The sequence below is a fragment of the Coregonus lavaretus genome, assembly GCF_964263955.1.
Source record: "Coregonus lavaretus genome assembly, chromosome: 2".
NCBI lineage: Eukaryota > Metazoa > Chordata > Actinopteri > Salmoniformes > Salmonidae > Coregonus > Coregonus lavaretus.
Window position 1 is genome coordinate 19,968,611 of NC_139989.1, and position 24,592 is coordinate 19,993,202.

Sequence of the window (24,592 nt, forward strand, 5' to 3'; positions counted from 1 at the left end):
GTTCCCATTAAGTCACAGCGCCACCGCCACAGCCAATCTCTGGCTCACTAATTGAATTGGCATCTCCCAAAAATAACTCCCATTCTCGTCCCTCGTCCGCCTAGTACAGTCCCTAATTATTTTCTCCCGCTCCCTCTCTCTCTCTTCATCATATTTTCATGCATACAGCACTTCTTCACAGGGGAATAATGGTGAGCAATGTAGCTCGTCACTCTGTGTCTTTGTTGCCTCCGAAATAGCCACTGTGTCCCTAGCGGCTCCCCCAGACCCCTGCATGTAGGCCTACTACTGTAACTCGCTGGCTGTGTACCAAATGGCACCCTATTCCCTACATAGTGCACTACTTTTGACGAGAGCCCTATGAGTCTTGTCAAAAGTAGTGTACTATATAGGGAACAGAATGCCATTTGGGACACGGAAACTGTACTTCTTAAAGATGCAACAACCACCAATTATTTCTATTTACATCACTGCGGAAACAGAAGATACAGCCTATATACCCACAATTACAGTAAATATCCAAAACAAAAAACAAAAATAAGTGACTAAAGCACCATCATGGATCTCTCCGAGGGCCTTGTTTGAAGTGTAGTGGGGAGCGGGATATTCTGAGTCACGGGTGCCGTAACTGTTTCTAGTATGCGCTCTAGATGAATCATCCGGTGGGGTCAGACTAGCTTTGCCAGCATATTTACAGTGCGTCCCGCGATCGTCATTATTCCTCTGTGTCCGCCGGACAACAGATTGACTCCCTCCATAAACTGCAAACAATGCATTTCTCCAGGCGTGGGTCCAGGGCCATATAGGAGCACATACAGTAATAGGTGTGAATGTCTCCATCTCTCCAGCCCTCCCCTCTCTCATTTCCCCCCTCTCACTTAATATGCCATTTAGCAGACGCTTTTATCCAAAGCGACTTATAGTCATGTGTGCATACATTTTTACGTATGGACACGTAAAAATGACTTCTCTCACTGAGTAACACTTTGGCTGAATAGTTGGCATATTTGGTTTGCTTTTCACTCCATGTGTAATGAGATTACTCAGGAAAGCGGGAATAATCACAGGCTTCCCCTCGAGAGTGAATGGCGCTGTGGATAGCAGCCGTTTTACAGGCTCCTGACCAATTCCAATAGCCAACATCCACACTGGGCTAAAGGCTAGAGCTGCCGCTTTCAAGGAGCAGGACACTAGTCTGGACGCTTATAAGAAATCCCCCTATGCCCTCCGACGAACCATCAAACAGGCAAAGCGTCAATACAGGACTAAGATCGAATCCTACTACACCGGCTCTGACGCTCGGCAGGGCTTGCAAACTATCAGGTATTACAAAGGGAAACCCAATCGCGAACTGCCCAGTAACGCGAGCCTACCAGACGAGCTAATTGCCTTCTACGCTCGCTTCGAGGCAAGCAACACTGAACCATGCATGAGAGCACCAGCTGTTCCGGACGACTGTGTGATCACGCTCTCCGTAGCCAATGTGAGTAAGAACTTTAGACAGGTTAACATTCACAAGGCCGCTGGGCCAGATGGATTACCAGGACGCATAGTTAGAGTATGCGCTGACCAGCTGCCAAGTGTCTTCACTGACATTTTCAAACTCTCCCTGATGGCCTGACCCAGTCTGTAATCCCTACATGCTTCAAGCAGACCACCATAGTCACTGTGCCCAAGAATGCCAAGGTAACCTATCTAAATGACAACAACCTCTCCCTCAATGTCAGCAAGTTTGGAACCAACAGAACCCTGAACAGCTTCTACCCTCAAGCCATAAGACTGCTAAATAGTTAGTTAAACAGCTGTTTCTTTATTGACCCTTTTTGGACTAACTTTTTTGGACTCATCACATACACTGCTGCTACTGTTTATTATCTGACACTTTATTCCTAGTTATATGTACATATCTACCTTAATTACCTTGTACCCCTGCACATCGACTCGGTACTGGCGCCCTGTGTATATAACCAAATTATCATTACTCTGTGTATTTATTATTACATTTATTGTAACATGTTTTACTTTTCTATTATTTCTCTCTGCATTGTTGGGAAGGGCCCATACGTAAGCATTTCATTGTTAGTCTACACCTGTTGTTTACTAAGCATGTGACGAATACAATTTTATTTTATTTGAGGCAGCAGCACCGTGTGACCTGAATCACTAATCTCACCGAGCCTGAGGATTGGAGGGAGGGAGAGGAGGGAGGGAGAGAGAGAGGAATGGAAGGAAGGGGGTTGAACGAGTGTGGCTTGCTGGACACAAGGCTTTGATTTTGTGCCTGTGTTGGGTCATTTAACACCTGACCTCTATAGGTACAGTGGTGCACAGGGTTATGGACTGTGATGTATGGTCAGCATCTCTAGTCTACTGCTATTCAGACATTACACATCACTGTTGTACATTAACGTTTGTGTGGGAATCATTTGTTTGAGGCTAAGGCTAGAGAGTACAGGTTTTGTTTCAATTTGAGTGGAATATGAATGTGTTTCTTGGTGGCTGTGATTATAATGTAGATTGTGAAATTGTGCTTACTGATATAATCAGTGAGCAAAAATAGATTTGTTTCCCAGTTTGCATGCGGAGAGCAAAGTAATAGGAAATGCAAAATGAAATTGCCTGCGTCTAAATGACCTCACCCCCATGCTTTGTCTAGCTACTCTAGCTGATGTAAAAACTTTCAAAAGACTTAGTTCTCCAATGGTTACCTGGCTGCCAAGTCATTCTGATTGGAATGTGTTATCGGTGGAGCGCGTGCACACACACACACACACACACACACAAACTTGGATTCCTTACCAATGAGAGAGGGTTCATTATTGCCCTGTTAGATAATAGCCATCAACCAAAGTTAGCTTAGTGAGAGATCTCCCTGTAGCGCTGCAGTCTGGGAGGCTGCAGCTCTACTATAGGTTGCATCCTAAATGGAACCCTATTCCTTATAGTGCACTGGGGCTCTGGTCAAGTGCACTAGTAGTAAACTATAAAGGGAATAGGGTGACATTTGGGACACAACCAATTTCTAAACGTAAGACAGAGACAAATGTAGGCTATATGAAAAGGGTGAATGGATGATGCTTGAGGAGGATGTGATGGTAATATGTTGGTGTAGACCAGGGCTGTTCAATGTCGGTCCTGGAGGACCCAAACACTTCTGGTTTTCATCCTCTCCTTCTAATTAGGGACTAATTCTGACCTGGGACACCAGGTGAGTGCAATTAACTACCAGGTAGAAACAAAAAACAGAAGTGTTTTCGGCCCTCCAGGTCCGGAATTTAACAGCCCTGCTGTACACAGACCTGTCCCCAGTGAGCTGCACTAGCCAAGATGCAACAACATCCTGAGCTAATCCAATAGAGGCCCTCCAAAACACAATTACCTCACCAGTCACCACACATTTCCTCCGCCTTATGACGTCCGGAGCGGACTGTTCGCTCCTCTGTCCTCTGTGAATACACACTCCTGGACGTCTGTGACACATGGTGTCCAATGAGTCCTTAAGTGCCAGAAGGCTTTCATTTAAAGGAACTATTTCCCACTGGTGTTTCCTGATTTTACAATTTAAAGCTATATATTGTGTGGTCCAAAATAAATGACACCATTGATAAAGACGAGCAAAAATGACTGTATAAAATAAATAATTCAAATACTGAGCTATTGTATGCAAAAGAAGAAAAATATATATATATTTAATAACAATACAATTGCTCAGAGAAATAGATTTAGTTTAACAAGTAATGCTTTTTTTATTTAAAAAGGTAGGGGTCAAAATTATTGACATCCCTGTTTTTTATACCTTTCGAGGATTGTGAGCCTTTTTCTAACATGTTTTATGAGTTGGAGAACACATTGGCAAGGATCTTAGACCATTCCTCCATACAGAATCCTTCCAAATCGTTGAAATCCTTCGTCTGCGCTTACGGACTGCCCTCTTCACCTTTGGCTTCTCGTTCCAGAGGAGAGGAGAGGTAGCCTGATTTATCACGGCTGGGTTCTGACTGGATGGCTGGGGCTGGTGGCTGCTGTTTCACACCAGCAATTACTGCATTTGAACATTTTAACTAGCCGCTCCTTTCTGTTGGCTCCTCCGAAAGAATATAATTTTGGCCTAAAAACACACAAATACAAGTAGGAGAGTTGAGAGACGACATAATGATTGTCAAAAGTAAAGAAAAGAAAATGACGATCGTCTCCCACGGTTTTAAAACCATGATTAAAACAAAACACTGAGTTGGACAATTTATTCTCAGGTGATATTAGTTCACTATACCGAACCTTGATTTTATAAACACTTCCTGTACTTTCTTTCTGTATTGTGACCGTCCTATCTGCCAACCAAATCCAGGTCAAGGAGACCAGTGGAGTCGACTCTATCCAATCAGGCACTACAATAAGTCAACGTAACAAGGTAACACAAACCGGACCACTGCTCTGTCATTGATTCCTGCCATTCATCCATCTTCTGCCGTTGTTAACCAGTCATTCTAGTGGAATCTACTATAGGTCATATTGTGTGTGAAATGGCATTTACTGCAGAGTCGATACATAGTGTGTGTGTGTATGTGTATGTGTGTGTGTGTGTGTGTGTGTGTGTGTATGCCCTTATCAGCTTGCTTGTGAGAGCATGAAAACGGCAGTTTAACCTACCACAGTGATTGATGAAGTGTAATCTCCTCCATCAGCCTGGTTCGGCCTGTGATTTCACTCTCTCCTCTACCAAAAACTCACACAAACATGCACGCAAACACACAAAACGCATGCACACACACAAACACACATTTTCATTCACAGAATAATGATGAGTCCCACAGTGACACACTCACACACAAATCACAGATCTATAATAAGGTACTGAGATGTGCTGTGTCTCACTAACACTCAGTCGTAGTGGCTCACACACCCCCTGGATCAAAAGCAGACAGGCGATCAGCGCAGCACGCGATCTGGCATCCTGCTAGGAGAAGCATACTACAGTATTAGTGGGCCTCTGCAAGCTCTACAAACCTCTTCACAGAAACAGCAATAACAACAACAGTTTCAATATCAACTCCCCTGATAAGGATAGGAATGTATGTATCTGATATATTAAAGCTGCAATACAGTGGGGAGAACAAGTATTTGATACACTGCCAATTTTGCAGGTTTTCCTACTTACAAACATGTAGAGGTCTGTAATTGTTATCATAGGTACACTTCAACTGTGAGAGACGGAATCTAAAACAGAAATCCAGAAAATCACATTGTATGATTTTTTAATAATTCATTTGCATTTTATTGCGTGACATAAGTATTTGATCACCTACCAACCAGTAAGAATTCCGGCTCTCACAGACCTGTTAGTTCTTCTTTAAGAAGCCCTCCTGTTCTCCACTCATTACCTGTATTAACTGCACCTGTTTGAACTCGTTACCTGTATAAAAGACATCTGTCCACACACTCAATCAAACAGACTCCAACCTCTCCACAATGGCCAAGACCAGAGAGCTGTGTAAGGACATCAGGGATAAAATTGTAGACCTGCACAAGGCTGGGATGGGCTACAGGACAATAGGCAAGCAGCTTGGTGAGAAGGCAACAACTGTTGGCGCAATTATTAGAAAATGGAAGAAGTTCAAGATGACGGTCAATCACCCTCGGTCTGGGGCTCCATGCAAGATCTCACCTCGTGGGGCATCAATGATCATGAGGAAGGTGAGGGATCAGCCCAGAACTACACGGCAGGACCTGGTCAATGACCTGAAGAGAGCTGGGACCACAGTCTCAAAGAAAACCATTAGTAACACACTACGCTGTGTTAGATTAAAATCCTGCAGCGCACGCAAGGTCCCCCTGCTCAAGCCAGCGCATGTCCAGGCTCGTCTGAAGTTTGCCAATGACCATCTGGATGATCCAGAGGAGGAATGGGAGGAGGTCATGTGGTCTGATGAGACAAAAATATAGGTTTTTGGTCTAAACTCCACTCGCTGTGTTTGGAGGAAGAAGAAGGATGAGTACAACCCCAAGAACACCATCCCAACCGTGAAGCATGGAGGTGGAAAAATCATTCTTTGGGGATGCTTTTCTGCAAAGGGGACAGGACGACTGCACCGTATTGAGGGGAGGATGGATGGGGCCATGTATCGCGAGATCTTGGCCAACAACCTCCTTCCCTCAGTAAGAGCATTGAAGATGGGTCGTGGCTGGGTCTTCCAGCATGACAACCCGAAACACACAGCCAGGGCAACTAAGGAGTGGCTCCGTAAGAAGCATCTCAAGGTCCTGGAGTGGCCTAGCCAGTCTCCAGACCTGAACCCAATAGAAAATCTTTGGAGGGAGCTGAAAGTCCGTATTGCCAAGCGACAGCCCCGAAACCTGAAGGATCTGGAGAAGGTCTGTATGGAGGAGTGGGTCAAAATCCCTGCTGCAGTGTGTGCAAACCTGGTCAAGACCTACAGGAAACGTATGATCTCTGTAATTGCAAACAAAGATTTCTGTACCAAATATTAAGTTCTGCTTTTCTGATGTATCAAATACTTATGTCATGCAATAAAATGCAAATGAATTACTTAAAAATCATACAATGTGATTTTCTGGATTTTTGTTTTAGATTCCGTCTCTCACAGTGGAAGTGTACCTATGATCAAAATTACAGACCTCTACATGCTTTCTAAGTAGGAAAACCTGCAAAATCGGCAGTGTATTCAATACTTGTTCTCCCCACTGTATGTAACTTTTTGGGCGACCCGACAAAATTCACATATAAATGTTAGTTATAGATATGTCATTCGCATTGAAAGCAAGTCTAAGAAGCGGTAGATCTGTTCTATATGCACAATTTCTATGCTTCCCGTGTTTTGTTTTGTTTTTGCGGCTTTTACTTTCGGTTTTGTACACCAGCTTCAAACAAAATAGTTTTGGTTCTGGAAAATATATTTCACAGCGGTTTATATGGTACAATGATTCTCTACACAATACTTGCTTGTTTTGTCACATAAGGTGAACTATTAAACTTTTAGCAACCAAGAAATTGCTGAACGATTTCTGCATAGTGCATCTTTAAAGGGGCAGCAAAGCGGTCACCCAATCCCAGATTCCCCCTTTAATATTGTAGCATTCAGTGATGTAAGTGAAGGCCACTTTCAAGAACTGCGAAGAGGGTTTGTAGTGGCGTGAACTCTTAACAGCCTTGCACATCTTAAACTGTCATATTAGTTCTTCAAAACACAACAAAGGACACAAAAACACAGTGAATGAATTAAACTTATCAACGTTGTAGTGAGGACCAAAAAAACATGAATTAAAAATAACAAAACCAAACAAAAGACAGAGGCAACTTCAAAATGTTTTTCTTTAGCTACCCAAAGATTAATTTGGCAGCATTCAAACATACCCTCCCATAGAAACGCTCTGTTATTATGATGACAGGTAGTCTTTAAACTTCATTATGACCCCACTCTCTGGGGAAAGACTATGGAAAACAAAAGAGCACTGGGTGGGTGTGTGTGTGTGTGTGTTTTCACAGAACAGTCGTAAACAAAGAGCAGCAGGGTTATTTATCCAGCTTCTCTTTATGACTTAGCTTAGTTAAGAAACAATTCTGTGGTGTGTTACATTTTAATTATTCCCCAGGGAAACGAAAAGAGGACAGCTCAACAGCAGCAGCAGTAGTGGGATACTCTCCCCTGATACTCTAGTCTAATCTTTAGTGTGATGCCAATTCTGTCTCAAAACAAATGCAGCTTACAGTAGAACATGATAGGCTGTGCATTTTAACTGCTTCAAGTGTGTGTCCGTCTCTATGTATAAAGCAGGTTGATAGTAAGTGTCCACATAGAAAGTGGGAGAGTGTGTGTCCACAATAGCGGGTGGGTTGAGTGTTTGTTTCCACCTCTGTAAAGCAGGTTGATAGTGTCCACAATAGAGAAACGGCTGAGGGTGTGTGTCCACTTCAATGTAGAGAGACGGTTGACACTGTGTCCACAGAGAGACTGGGTTGAGCGCATGTCCACCTCTGTATCAGACATTGAGCTGATAATGTGTGTCAATATAGCTCTCACAGTCTCACGTCAGAATTAGACGTTCATCCATGTTTCTCAAATATCAAATTTCGAAGTTGTTCCAAATGTCAAATTTCGAAGTGTTTAAGATTAAGTTTAGGCATTAACTCCGAATTTTTAAGGTTAGGGTTAAGTTTAGGCAATAACTCTGAATTCTTAAGGTTAGGCATTATCTCTGAATGGTTAAGGTAAGGGTTAAGGTTTGGGATAGGCTTAAGAAAAAAATATAAAAAAATAATTTCTATCGCTGGATTTGAACATGCAAACTTTAGAACCAAAGGCATATCGAAAATGGCGATAGTCTTCCCACGGTTTAAAAACCAAGAATAAAACAAAACACTGTAATAGGTAAATGTGGACGCTTAAATAGAATGTATTGGACTCCACCATTCCATGTCATTAAATTGCATTATTTTATAGAGTTGGACTATTTATTCTCAGATGATATTAGTTCACTACACCGAACCTTAAATTTATAAACACTTCCTGTGCTTTCTTTCTGTATTGTGACCTTCCAATCAGCCACCCAAATCCAGGTCAAGGAGACCAGTGGAGCCGACTCTATCCAATCAGGCACTACAATAAGTCAACGTAACAAGGTAACACAAACCGGACCACTGCTCTGTCATTGATTCCTGCCATTCATCCATCTTCTGCCATTGTTAACCAGTCATTGTAGTGGAATCTACTATAGGTTATATTGTGTGTGAAATGACATTTACTGCAGAGTCGATACATAGTGTGTGTGTGTCTGTGTGTGTGTGTGTGTGTGTGTGTGTGTGTGTGTGTGTGTGTGTGTGTATGCCCTTATCAGCTTGAGTGTGAGAGCATGACAACGGCAGTTTAACCTACCACAGTGATTGATGAAGTGTCATCTCTGCCTGGTTCGGCCTGTGATTTCACTCTCTCCTCTACCACACACGTACAAGTACACAAACATGCACGCACACACACACATATGTTTTCATTCACAGAATAATGATGAGTACCACAGTGACGCACTCACACACATGTGCACACACGCACACACAGACACACACACAAATCACAGATCTATAATAAGGTACTGAGATGTGCTGTGTCTCACTAACACTCAGTCGTAGTGGCTCACACACCCCCTGGATCAAAAGCAGACAGGCGATCAGCGCAGCACGCGATCTGGCATCCTGCTAGGAGAAGCATACTACAGTATTAGTGGGCCTCTGCAAGCTCTACAAACCTCTTCACAGACACAGCAATGACAACAACAGTTTCAATATCAACTCCCCTGATAAGGATAGGAATGTATGTTTGTATCTGATATGTTAAAGCTGCAATATGTAACTATTTGGGCGACCTGACAAAATTAACATAGAAATATGAGTTATAGATCTGTAATTCTAATTGAAAGCAAGTCTAAGAAGCGGTAGATCTGTTTTATATGCAAAATTTCTATGCTTCCCGTTTGTTTTTGTTTTTTGCGACTTTTACTTTCAGTTTTGTACACAAGCTTCAAACACAATAGTTTTGGTTATGGAAAATATATTTCACAGCGGTTTAGATGGTACAATGATTCTCTACACTATACTTGCTTCTTTTGTCACATAAAGTGAAATTAGGCTAACTATTAGAATTTTAGCAACCAGGAAATGGCTGAACGATTTCTGCATAGTGCATCTTTAAAGGGGCAGCAAAGCGGTCACCCAATCCCAGATTGCCCCTTTAATATTGTAGCATTCAGTGATGTAAGTGAAGGCCATGTTCAAGAACTGCGAAGAGGGTTTGTAGGGGCGTGAACTCTTAACAGCTGTGCACATCTTAAAATATCATATTAGTTCTTCAAAACACAACGAAATACACATAAATACAGTGAATGAATTAAACGTATCGACGATGCAGAGTGAGGACCAAAAAAACATGAATTAAAAATAACAAAACCAAACAAAAGACAGAGGCAACTTCAAACGTTTTTCTTTAGCTACCCAGAGATTAATTTGCCAGCTTTCAAACATACCCTCCCAAAGAAGAGCTCCGTTATTATGATGACAGTGAGTCTTTAAACGTCATTATGACCCCACTCTCTGGGGAAAGACTTTGGAAAACAAAAGAGCAGAGTGTGTGTGTGTGTGTGTTTTCACAGATCAGTCGTAAACAAAGAGCAGCAGGGTTATTTATCTAGTCTCTCTTTATGACTTAGCTTAGTTAAGAAACAATTCTGTGGTGTGTTACATTTTAATTATTCCCCAGAGAAACGAAGACAGCTCCACAGCATCAGCAGTAGTAGGATACTCTTCCCTGATACTCTGTTCTAATCTTTAGTGTGATGCCAATTCTGTCTCAACACAACTATAGCTTACAGTAGAACGTGATTGGCTGTGCTTTTTACCTGCTTCAAGTGTGTGTCCGTCTCTATGTATAAAGGAGGTTGATAGTAAGTGTCCACATAGAAAGTGGGAGAGTGTGTGTCCACAATAGCGGGTGGGTTGAGTGTTTGTTTCCACCTCTGTAAAGCAGGTTGATATTGTCCACAATAGAGAGACGGTTGAGGGTGTGTGTCCACTTCTATGTAGAGAGACGGTTGAGGGTGTGTGTTCACTTCTATGTAGAGAGACCGTTGACACTATGTGTCCACATAGAGACTGGGTTGAGCATGTGTCCACCTCTGTATCAGACATTGAGTTCATAATATGTGTCAAAGAGAATGGGTTTAATGGTGTATCCACCTCTGTATAAAACAGACTGGAAGTGTGTGTCTCTGTCCACCTCTACAGTGGGTTGGTTATACAAGAGTGTGTCTGGCTCCAATGCTGTACCTGTCTATGACGTATGGTTCCCCTGCAGAGGCTATAACTCTAACCTCAGTAACAGGGTTGGCACAGGAGCACAAAGGATATGTCATGTCATGGACCCCGGGTCTACAGTACACCTTACAGAATGGTCAAAGACTGTTTGCATCCAAAATGGCATAAGCAATAGGGGTCAAAAGTAGGGCAAGTAATGGCTGTATGCATTAGTCATAGCTCAGTGCAGACTGATTACTACAAATCATTAGGGCTTCTACAGACCAGCCCAGAATCCCAATAAGGACCACTCTCCCTCCTCCTCTACCTTTTCCTCTTCCTCTAGTTCTAGCTGGGGGTGGACCATATAAAGTATGCAATGGCACAACATAAAGTGCAACTTTCTTCTTTTTGTAGCCTTCCCCTCATTTTTATGTCAGGATACCCATCCTTATATGGGAGAACATTTCCCCATACAAGCCAGATATTCACATTTCACCACCGTACGCAAAGTGTCCTTGGATGCATCCCAAATGGTAGCCTATTCCATATACCGTGTATAGGTACACCCATTCACCAAAATGGATCGCTCTTAGAGACAGTGATTCACGTGGCCATGGCTTGCTATATAAAGCAGGCAGACAGGCATCGATGCATTCAGTTACTGTTCGATTGAACGTTAGAATGGGAAAACAAGTGACCTATGCGACGTTGAGCGTGGTATGATCGCCGGTGCCCCTGATCCAGTATCTCAGAAGAGGCCGGCCTCCTGTGTTTTTCACGCACGACAATGTCTAGGGTTTACCGAGAATGGTGCGACAAACTAAAAACATCCAGTTAGCAGCAGTCCTGTGGGCGAAAAAACAGCTTGTTGATGAGAGGGGTGGAAGGAGAATGGCAAGAATCGTGCAAGCTAACAGGCGGCCCACAAACAGACAAATAATGGCGCAGTACAACAGAGGTGTGAAGAACAGCATCTTGGAACGTACAACTCATCTATCCTTGTCACGGATGGGCTATTCAGCAGGGTTCCACAGCTAAAAACAAGAAGAAGCGGCTCCAGTGGGCACGCGATCACCAACACTGGACAATTGAGGAGTGGAAAAACATCACCTGGAACATAACAGCGAGTTCAGTTTACTTGAGAGGCCTGTGCAGTCCCCAGACCTCAACCCAATTGAGCATCTTTGGGATGGAAGATGGAACGAGCTGTTGGCAGCATGAATGTACCGCCGTCCAATCTGCAGCAACTGCGTGATGCCATTGCATCAGCATGGACCAACATCTCTGTGGAACGTTTCCGACACCTTGTAGAATTCCCCCAAAGAATTCAGGTTGTTCTGGAGGCAAAGGGGGGTCCGTCAGGGTACTAGATGGGTGTACCTAATAAACTTTTGACCATGGGGCCCATAGGGCTCTGGTCAAAAGTAATGCACTATATAGGGAATAGGGTGCCATTTGGCTAACCCATAAGGTGACATTAAGGTTGGTTCCACAGACTGATGGGGCTCTGTGTATCATGTGTATCGGGTTAAAGAGCAGAGTAGCATGTTGGGTTGAGACTGAGGGATTAGTAATGAACAAGTCCCTGTCTTAACTTCAATCCCTCCATAAACATGGGCTTAGACTACTGCATAATGACAGCTGCCAAGGTAAACAGCCAGCAATAAACCAAACAATAATAAGACATCATGGTAAACACATATGCCTAGACGAGATTGAGCCTGTCCTAAATGGCAACCTATTCCCTTTATAGTGCACCACTTTTGACCAGGACCCATAGGGCTCTGGTCAAAAGTAGTGCACTATAGGGAATAGGACGCCATATGGGAGGCAGACATTATGTCCAACATCTCTTGTATGTGGATAAATTAGCCGTCTATTTCTAACTACATTTCTATCTACATATTTCAATGAATAAAGATACTGATCTTAAAATCAAAATCCATGATAAATTGCTTATATTATTTATTTATTTATTTAGATATGTGTCAAACTCATGGCGATTATGAGGGGAAAATGGATGGATCCACATGAACTCGGTCATAATGTGTCATTTAAAAGCAATAAGGAGAAATGGGGCCGACATGGATCTGTGAGCTGCTGTACATACGTGTTCGCCATTCTGATGGATGTTAATACTAAATCACACGCAGACGATCCCACCTCATTAACAGGTGCTGGAGCCGCTGTGTCCATGGCAACAGGCCGCTGAGTGATGGCCAGCGGGCACAGGGTCAACGGTGGTTCGGTAATTACCGTGGGCTGCACCGTATTACACTCTAAATCACCCGTGTACGCACGCACACGCACACACACTACCGCCCCACACCTAGTGTAAAGCCTTCAAACCTGCCCCATGGTGCCCTGACTGGGTCGTACCACTTTGTAAACCTCTATACCCTGCCACTCCACAGCTCCAGTCCTCAAACACCCTACACCACACACCAGTGGTCCTGGCTGACTGGCTACACTACGAGGGCCACACTCCCTCTCCACCATCACTGATCTCCACACATTACACTGAGCTACAGAACCCTGAAAGGCTATACTGGGTTAGGCCAAAGAGAAACAGTATCGGGAAAGAGAAATTGAGGAAGGTGGATTCCTTCAATAAATATAAGGCAGGTAGCTTAGTGGGTAAGAGCGTTGTGCCAGTAACCGAAAGGTCGCTGGTTCTAATCCCCGAGCCGACTAGGTGAAACATCTGTCGATGTGCCCTTGAGCAAGGCACTTAACCCTAATTGCTCCTGTAAGTCGCTCTGGATAAGAGCGTCTGCTAAATGACTAAAAATGTAAATAAGGGTGCCATAAGACAATAAGTAATCTCATAGGATGTAAAAAGTGGATGTGACTCAACTTGATTCAGCTGCAATTTAAGAAAATAGCCATAGGCAGTGGTAGCTACACCTAGGATGATATCATACATCCTGAAAAAACAGACAGAGGTCACCTGTCCTTGACAAAATCTGCATCCCAAATGGCACCCTATTCCCTATATAGTACACTACTTTTGACCAGGGCCCATAGGGACTAAGGAATAGGGTGCCATTTGGGGGACACACATTGTCTGTACACTCAGTATGGATACCACTCCCTTTACCATGGTTGAATAAGGACACTAGTACAACACATAAGGTCATCAGTAGCCAGCCAGGCAGCGCAGGTTAAAATAACCAGGGGGAGGGACTGTGGAGCACCACAGGGAGTGTGTTGGAGTTGAGTGGGAATCTGTGCCGTGTAGCCTTTAGCCAACCACACAAACATGCAAATCCAGTTAGCATTACACAATGGACCAAGCTTGACATTCAGAGGCATTCAGACAACTGGGGCATAAGCTTAAATCACTGCAAGACTGCTAAATACTCCCAGACTCTGTATCTTCTGTCTCGGGACTTTTCAGCACTGAGCAGTGATCTGCTATTATTTATACCTCCACCATGTTTTTCCAGAGGGAATTCAACATAGAAGGTAAAAAGGTAAAATAACGATGTAATGAGGGAATTCAATGTTAGGTATGTAAATTAAGACATTTCAAATGTATTGTTTTATGTTTTCGCTTTTTTATTAAATATCTTGTACTGAAAAAAACACGTGAAAAGTTGAGTAAATCTGGTGTGGTATTGTTCAGCTGTGCAGTCAGTGCTTCGTCCAAAATGGCACCCGATTCTCTATATAGTGCACTACTTTTGACCAGAGCCCTATGAAAAAGAAAGAAAGAAAAAAAGACCAGAAAAAGACCCCAAAAAAAGAATATTGCATTCGGAAAGTATTCAGACCCCTGGACTTTTTCCACATCTTGTTACGTTACAGCCTTATTCTAAAATTGATTTTCCCTCATCAATCTACACACAATACGACATAATGACAAAGCAAAAACACGTTTTTAGAAATGTTTGCAAATTTATAAAAAATAAAAAAAACGGAAATGACATTTACATAAGTATTCAGACTCTTTACTCAGTACTTTGTTGAAGCACCTTTGGCAGCGATTACAGCCTGGGGAGTTTCTCCCATTCTTCTCTGCAGATCCTCTCAAGCTCTGTCAGGTTGGATGGGGAGTGTTGCTGCACAGCTACAGTGAGGGAAAAAAGTATTTGATCCTCTGCTGATTTTGTACGTTTGCCCACTGACAAAGACATGATCAGTCTATAATTGTTATGGTAGGTTTATTTGAACAGTGAGAGACAGAATAACAACAAAAAAATCCAGAAAAACGCATGTCAAAAATTTTATAAATTGATTTGCATTTTAATGAGGGAAATAAGTATTTGACCCCTCTGCAAAACATTACTTAGTACTTGGTGGCAAAACCCTTGTTGGCAATCACAGAGGTCAGACATTTCTTGTAGTTGGCCACCAGGTTTGCACACATCTCAGGAGGGATTTTGTTCCACTCCTCTTTGCAGATCTTCTCCAAGTCATTAAGGTTTCGAGGCAGACGTTTGGCAACTCGAACCTTCAGCTCCCTCCACAGATTTTCTATGGGATTAAGGTCTGGAGACTGGTTAGGACACTCCAGGACCTTAATGTGCTTCTTCTTGAGCCACTCCTTTGTTGCCTTGGCCGTGTGTTTTGGGTCATTGTCATGCTGGAATACCCATCCACAACCCATTTTCAATGCCCTGGCTGAGGGAAGGAGGTTTTAACCCAAGATTTGACAGTACATGGCCCCGTCCATCGTCCCTTTGATGCGGTGAAGTTGTCCTGTCCCCTTAGCAGAAAAAAATACCAGTGGGGATGGTGTTCTTGGGGTCATAGGCAGCATTCCTCCTCCTCCAAACACGGCGAGTTGAGTTGATGCCAAAGAGCTCGATTTTGGTCTCATCTGACCACAACAATTTCACCCAGTTCTCCTCTGAATCATTCAGATGTTCATTGGCAAACTTCAGACGGGCCTGTATATGTGCTTTCTTGAGCAGGGGGACCTTGCGGGCGCTGCAGGACTTCAGTCCTTCACGGCGTAGTGTGTTACCAATTGTTTTCTTGGTGACTATGGTCCCAGCTGCCTTGAGATCATTGACTAGATCCTCCTGTGTAATTCTGGGCTGATTCCTCACCGTTCTCATGATCATTGCAACTCCACGAGGTGAGATTTTGCATGGAGCCCCAGGCCGAGGGAGATTGACAGGTCTTTTGTGTTTCTTCCATTTGCGAATAATCGCACCAACTGTTGTCACCTTCTCACCAAGCTGCTTGGCGATGGTCTTGTAGCCCATTCCAGCCTTGTGTAGGTCTACAATCTTGTCCCTGACATCCTTGGAGAGCTCTTTGGTCTTGGCCATGGTGGAGAGTTTGGAATCTGATTGATTGATTGCTTCTGTGGACAGGTGTCTTTTATACAGGTAACAAACTGAGATTAGGAGCACTCCCTTTAAGAGTGTGCTCCTAATCTCAGCTCTTTACCTGTATAAAAGACACCTGGGAGCCAGAAATCTTTCTGATTGAGAGGGGGTCAAATACTTATTTCCCTCATTAAAATGCAAATCAATTTATAAAAAATTTTACATGCGTTTTTCTGGATTTTTTCGTTGTTATTCTGTCTCTCACTGTTAAAATAAACCTAACATTAAAATTATAGACTGATAATTTCTTTGTCAGTGGGCAAACGTACAAAATCAGCAGGGGATCAAATACTTTTTTCCCTCACTGTAATGTCATGTCATTGTTAACAGAACTGGAGCCAATCTAACCAACCAACAATCACTATGATGACAGGGTGAGCTAATTACTCTCTCTACCCCCTCCATCTCCCCACAACACCCCCCACCCCCGTTACCCCACCCCTGTTATCCCACCCCTGGTGTACCCTGTTCTGTCGGCTAGCTCCATGGTGTGTGTGTGTGCCACGGTGAAACTGTACAGTCTGAAACTAGAACTGTTCAATTAATTATTACAATCATCTCACATTGGTCACAGCGGTGATGCTACATAAAACCCAGTCACTGACTGCATCACAAATGGCACCCTTGTCCCTATATATATGGGCACCCGAGTGGCGCAGCGGTCTAAGGCACTGCATCTCAGTGCTTGAGGCGTCACTACAGACCCCCGGGTTCGATTCCAGGCTGTATCACAACTGGCCGTGATTGGGAGTCCCATAGGGCAGCGCACAATTGGCCCAACGTCGAATAACATAATAAGTTATGGACTCACTCTGTGTGAAATAATAGGGGTTGACATGACTACCCCTTCCTCTGTCCCCCACACATACAATATACAGTGGGGAAAAAAAGTATTTAGTCAGCCACCAATTGTGCAAGTTCTCCCACTTAAAAAGATGAGAGAGGCCTGTAATTTTCATCATAGGTACACGCCAACTATGACATACAAATTGAGAATTTTTTTCTCCAGAAAATCACATTGTAGGATTTTTTATGAATTTATTTGCAAATTATGGTGGAAAATAAGTATTTGGTCACCTACAAACAAGCAAGATTTCTGGCTCTCACAGACCTGTAACTTCTTCTTTAAGAGGCTCCTCTGTCCTCCACTCATTACCTGTATTAATGGCACCTGTTTGAACTTGTTATCAGTATAAAAGACACCTGTCCACAACCTCAAACAGTCACACTCCAAACTCCACTATGGCCAAGACCAAAGAGCTGTCAAAGGACACCAGAAACAAAATTGTAGACCTGCACCAGGCTGGGAAGACTGAATCTGCAATAGGTAAGCAGCTTGGTTTGAAGAAATCAACTGTGGGAGCAATTATTAGGAAATGGAAGACATACAAGACCACTGATAATCTCCCTCGATCTGGGGCTCCACGCAAGATCTCACCCCGTGGGATCAAAATCATCACAAGAACGGTTAGCAAAAATCCCAGAACCACACGGGGGGACCTAGTGAATGACCTGCAGAGAGCTGGGACCAAAGTAACAAAGCCTACCATCAGTAACACACTACGCCGCCAGGGACTCAAATCCTGCAGTGTCAGACGTGTCCCCCTGCTTAAGCCAGTACATGTCCAGGCCCGTCTGAAGTTTGCTAGAGTGCATTTGGATGATCCAGAAGAGGATTGGGAGAATGTCATATGGTCAGATGAAACCAAAATAGAACCTTTTGGTAAAAACTCAACTCGTCGTGTTTGGAGGACAAAGAATGCTGAGTTGCATCCAAAGAACACCATACTTACTGTGAAGCATGGGGGTGGAAACATCATGCTTTGGGGCTGTTTTTCTGCAAAGGGACCAGGACGACTGATCCGTGTAAAGGAAAGAATGGGGCCATGTATCATGAGATTTTGAGTGAAAACCTCCTTCCATCAGCAAGGGCATTGAAGATGAAACGTGGCTGGGTCTTTCAGCATGACAATGATCCCAAACACACCGCCCGGGCAACGAAGGAGTGGCTTCGTAAGAAGCATTTCAAGGTCCTGGAGTGGCCTAGCCAGTCTCCAGATCTCAACCCCATAGAAAATCTTTGGAGGGAGTTGAAAGTCCGTGTTGCCCAGCGACAGCCCCAAAACATCACTGCTCTAGAGGAGATCTGCATGGAGGAATGGGCCAAAATACCAGCAACAGTGTGTGAAAACCTTGTGAAGACTTACAGAAAACGTTTGACCTGTGTCATTGCCAACAAAGGGTATATAACAAAGTATTGAGAAACTTTTGTTATTGACCAAATACTTATTTTCCACCATAATTTGCAAATAAATTCATTAAAAATCCTACAATGCGATTTTCTGGAAAAAAAAATCTCATTTTGTCTGTCATAGTTGACGTGTACCTATGATGAAAATTACAGGCCTCTCTCATATTTTTAAGTGGGAGAACTTGCACAATTGGTGGCTGACTAAATACTTTTTTTCCCCACTGTATGTAAGGTCCCTCAGACAAGTATTGAATTTCAAGCACATATTTAACTACGAAGATAATAATAATAATAATAATATGCCATTTAGCAGACGCTTTTATCCAAAGCGACTTACAGTCATGCGTGCATACATTTTTTGTGTGTGGGTGGTCCCGGGGATCGAACCCACTACCTTGGCGTTACAAGCGCCGTGCTCTTCCAGCTGAGCTACAGATCAGGGTTTTTTTCTCCAAAAGTCTCATAATGAAGGGCAGTGATTGGTAGATTGGTAACAATAATAAATCAGACATTGAATATAAATTATCTTAATGCATGGTCAAGTTAATAATTATGTTGTGGATTATGTATTAAACCCACCCAGACACATCGAAGATGCAGTTGTCCTTCTGAACTGAGCTGCAGGACAGGAAGGAAACTGCTTAGGGATGTCACCATGAGGCCATTGGTGATTTTTAAAACAGCTACAGAGTTCAATGGCTGTGATGGGGAAAAAACTGAGGATGGACCAACAACATTGTAGTGACTCCACAATAATGACCTAAATGAAAGAGTGAAAAGAAGAATACAAATATACAGAATGAAAATATTCCAAAACATGCATACAGTGAGGGAAAAAAGTATTTGATCCCCTGCTGATTTTGTACGTTTGCCCACTGACAAAGAAATTATCAGTCTATAATTTTAATGTTAGGTTTATTTTAACAGTGAGAGACAGAATAACAATGAAAAAATCCAGAAAAACGCATGTCAAAAATGTTATAAATTGATTTGCATTTTAATGAGGGAAATAAGTATTTGACCCCCTCTCAATCAGAAAGATTTCTGGCTCCCAGGTGTCTTTTATACAGGTAACGAGCTGAGATTATGAGCACACTCTTAAAGGGAGTGCTCCTAATCTCAGTTTGTTACCTGTATAAAAGACACCTGTCCACAGAAGCAATCAATCAATCAGATTCCAAACTCTCCACCATGGCCAAGACCAAAGAGCTCTCCAAGGATGTCAGGGACAAGATTGTAGACCTACACAAGGCTAGAATGGGCTACAAGACCATCGCCAAGCAGCTTGGTGAGAAGGTGACAACAGTTGGTGCGATTATTCGCAAATGGAAGAAACACAAAAGACCTGTCAATCTCCCTCGGCCTGGGGCTCCATGCAAGATCTCACCTCGTGGAGTTGCAATGATCATGAGAACGGTGAGGAATCAGCCCAGAACTACACGGGAGGATCTTGTCAATGATCTCAAGGCAGCTGGGACCATAGTCACCAAGAAAACAATTGGTAACACACTACGCCGTGAAGGACTGAAATCCTGCAGCGCCCGCAAGGTCCCCCTGCTCAAGAAAGCACATATACAGTGGGGAGAACAAGTATTTGATACACTGCCGATTTTGCAGGTTTTCCTACTTACAAAGCATGTAGAGGTCTGTAATTTTTATCATAGGTACACTTCAACGATTTTCTATTGGGTTCAGGTCTGGAGACTGGCTAGGCCACTCCTTATTGACCAGGTCCTGCCGTGTAGTTCTGGGCTGATCCCTCACCTTCCTCATGATCATTGATGCCCCACGAGGTGAGATCTTGCATGGAGCCCCAGACCGAGGGTGATTGACCGACATCTTGAACTTCTTCCATTTTCTAATAATTGTGCCAACAGTTGTTGCCTTCTCACCAAGCTGCTTGCCTATTGTCCTGTAGCCGATCCCAGCCTTGTGCAGGTCTACAATTTTATCCCTGATGTCCTTACACAGCTCTCTGGTCTTGGCCATTGTGGAGAGGTTGGAGTCTGTTTGATTGAGTGTGTGGACAGGTGTCTTTTATACAGGTAACGAGTTCAAACAGGTGCAGTTAATACAGGTAATGAGTGGAGAACAGGAGGGCTTCTTAAAGAAGAACTAACAGGTCTGTGTGAGCCGGAATTCTTACTGGTTGGTAGGTGATCAAATACTTACGTCATGCAATAAAATGCAAATTAATAACTTAAAAATCATACAATGTGATTTTCTGGATTTTTGTTTTAGATTCTGTCTCTCACAGTTGAAGTGTACCTATGATAAAAATTACAGACCTCTACATGCTTTGTAAGTAGGAAAACCTGCAAAATCGGCAGTGTATCAAATACTTGTTCTCCCCACTGTATGTCATGGCCACAGAAAATGCAAAACGCATCTTTATCTCACATTGTCTTACCATATTAATTCTAATCACTTCAAATAACAATAAAGCATAAACGGAGACTGAAAAATCAAGAGTAATAAATGCATGGTCAATTCTCTTCAAGGACATTCCCCCACATGTTCACGTTTCCCTGTAATGATGGCCCATTCCGATAGAGGGTGCTGAAAAACAATGTGAGATAAAGATTTTCAAACATTACAACTCATATAACAGAGGACAAGAAAACAGGGATTCCAACTACAAAGGAAATGTCCAGCTAAATAACAGACAAAGACTAAAAGACTACGATAAGAGTCTCGAGCAGCTTTGATGCTTACTTACTTACTTACTTACTTACTTACTTTATATGCTGCTGCTGCTGGCTTCTGGTCTTGCTGGGCAGAGAGAAACAGAGCTCTTTGGATCACTGGGTGTAATTAAAGACATGCTCCGGAACTTTGGCAAGTGACTACTAAGTATTTTTTAAACCTCCCGCTTTGGGCTGGATGTCTGATAACCAGGTGGCGAATCGCATCTCTGCATGTCTGGCAGACATATCAGTATGGATGACGGATCACCACCTCAAGCTGAACCCTGGCAAGACGGAGCTGCTCTTCCTCCCGGGGAAGGACTGCCCGTTCCATGATCTCGCCATCACGGTTGACAACTCCGTTGTGTCCTCCTCCCAGAGTGCGAAGAGCCTTGGCGTGACCCTGGACAACACCCTGTCGTTCTCCGCTAACATCAAGGCGGTGACCCGATCCTGCAGGTTCATGCTCTACAACATTCGGAGAGTACGACCCTGCCTTACACAGGAAGCGGCACAGGTCCTAATCCAGGCACTTGTCATCTCCCGTCTGGATTACTGCAACTCGCTGTTGGCTGGGCTCCCTGCCTGTGCCATTAAACCCCTACAACTCATCCAGAATGCCGCAGCCCGTCTGGTGTTCAACCTTCCCAAGTTCTCTCACGTCACCCCCCTCCTCCGCACACTCCACTGGCTTCCAGTTGAAGCTCGCATCTGTTACAAGACCATGGTGCTTGCCTATGGAGCTGTGAGGGGATCGGCACCTCTGTACCTTCAGGCTCTGATCAGTCCCTACACCCAAACGAGGGCATTGCGTTCATCCACCTCTGGCCTGCTGGCTCCCCTTCCTCTGCGGAAGCATAGTTCCCGCTCAGCCCAGTCAAAACTGTTCGCTGCTCTGGCACCCCAATGGTGGAACAAGCTCCCTCACGACGCCAGGACAGCGGAGTCACTCACCACCTTCCGGAGACATTTGAAACCCCACCTCTTTAAGGAATACCTGGGATAGGATAAAGTAATCCTTCTACCCCCCCCCCCAAAAAAAATAATAAAAAATTAAAACATATTGTAAAGTGGTTATCCCACTGGCTATAGGGTGAATGCACCAATTTGTAAGTCGCTCTGGATAAGAGCATCTGCTAAATGACGTAAATGTAAATGTAAATGTAATGTGTAGTTCATAAATGCATAATCTATGAGCAGAATTACTGTCTTACCTCAGTCAGCCACGAAATCCCTAGTTTGAAAGCAACTGTTCTTCTGGAAGCTGTGCTGCGTCATTTTCCCTACATTTTCCCCCAAGTGGGCCAGCCCCCTAGCAATTTGAGTTCAACCAATGAGCTACAGCCCCTCGCCATTTGAGTGACAGCTAGCAAGAACACACAACAGAGCAAGAGAGAGAGAGAGAGAGAGAGAGAGCAATTACATGGTGCACATATGTGACATAGTACGCAATGTCCAGGGACCATTTTGGCTTGTGAGCGCTACTTTCAGAAGTACTGGCTAAAAAGTATACAAAAGTACAGGAGAATCTATTTGATGATTAGCCAAACACAGATGGAGATGGAGAGAGAGAGAGAGAGAGAGAGAGAGAGAGAGAGAGAGAGAGAGAGAGAGAGAGAGAGAGAGAGAGAGAGAGAGAGAAGTGTCTGTCTTCTATTAAGCTGTTCAGTGGAGGGTAGCTTCATTAAATCATTACCACAGTCAATGTGAAAGAAGAAGTACAATATGTTTCTTTGGGTTTGGGTAATGGGTCCTTCTGAGAAATTCTCACAGAACTTGATGATACAGCTGAGCATACATTTCTACACATGCAAACTGCATTTACCCACAATCCCACACGCTCGCACGCACACACATACAGTCAATCCCACACACTCGCACGCACACACATACAGTATACAGGTGAAAGGCAGACAACGGAGCCTGGTTGTTGACAGTGAGTGAGATGAATCCGTTGGGCCAGCAGGAGAGTCCTAACCTGACAACCTGGACAACAGTGCTCTCTATGGGCTTTACAGAGCAAGGTCAACCAACCCCCAACCTGGCAACCCATGGATGAACTACGACAGAAAACAATATGGCAACCCACTGATGAACTATGACAGGCCAACAGTGAGTTACTTCTGGCAACCCACTGATGAAATGTAGTTTATGAAAGTTCAATCAGGAAGGCTGGTCTGAATGCTCGTTTAACTTCATCAAGTAAGCCGAACATAACTCACTTTGTTTTCTATTATACGGGCATAGTGGGAATCAATACAAACATATCAGCGTCTTGCTTATTCTCTTCTTTCCTATTAGCCATGTGCGGAATGTCATTCACCTATTTACCTTATAGCCTGTAAGCACGGCACAATAATACATTCCTCATGCTTGCTGTTCAACTTATGGGCTCACTCTTCCTCTCTCTCAACCAATGGTTAACCTCTCAACCTCTCGCTCAACCAATGGGTGTTAATCTTAGGAGGCATTTATATGTCAACTTACCCATGTTTTCTCACCTGCTGTGTTTCAGCATCAGTTGTCGACAACCATCCACCTTCCCACCACCACCAGCATGATAACCTTAAGGCCCGTCATTGGGCTACCTGTCATCAGTATCTGGCTCCGAGGAGCATTCCTCGTGACGAAGCCATACCTCAAACTATGAATAATATTCCATATTGCATTCTGTCTATGTTGTTCATTCAGTTAAGCCTGTACTCGATTGAACTATGACAGACCGACAGTGCAGCCTTTACAATCTGGCAACCCACTGATGAACTATGACAGACCCCTTACAGAAAAACCACAGGATTTCACATGTGGAAAATCACATGATTTCACGTTACATGTTAAATTAATGTGCGGCCTTCACAATCTGGCAACCCACTCATTAACTATGACAGACCAACAGTGCAGCCTTTACAATCTGGCAACCCACTCATGAACTATGACAAACCCACAGACAAATCCATCTATCTGGAAATGTAATCAAGCACTATAATCCACAATAGTCCCTGGCAACCCTTTGTCTGGGAGGCCAGGAGGGCAGTAGCAAACATAACATATTATGTTAAGTAACACATAACCTGGCAACCCTGTAATGCACCGTTCAAACCCCACAGCACACACAGAGCACTGTATTAAAGTACCATCCATATCCACTGAAAAAGTGAATCTGACAACCATATAATCTTAACACTACTACATTCAGTCAACATCAGGATCCACACTTGTATCCTGCTGCAGACCAGTCTCATAATACAGCTACCGGGTTACCCAGGATAAAATGGATTTAATCTTCGGATGGAACATTTGTAAAATACCGGGAAAATATTAAACCATAGTATCATCAAAGGTCCACCACCCAAAGGACATACAGCCAACTTGACACAACTGTGGGAAGCATTGGGGTCAACATGGGCCAGCATCCCTGTGGAACACTTTCGGCACCTTGTAGAGTCCGTGCCCCAACGAATTGAGGCTGTTCTGAGGGCAAAAGTGTGGGGGGGGGGGGGGGGGGGGGGGGGGT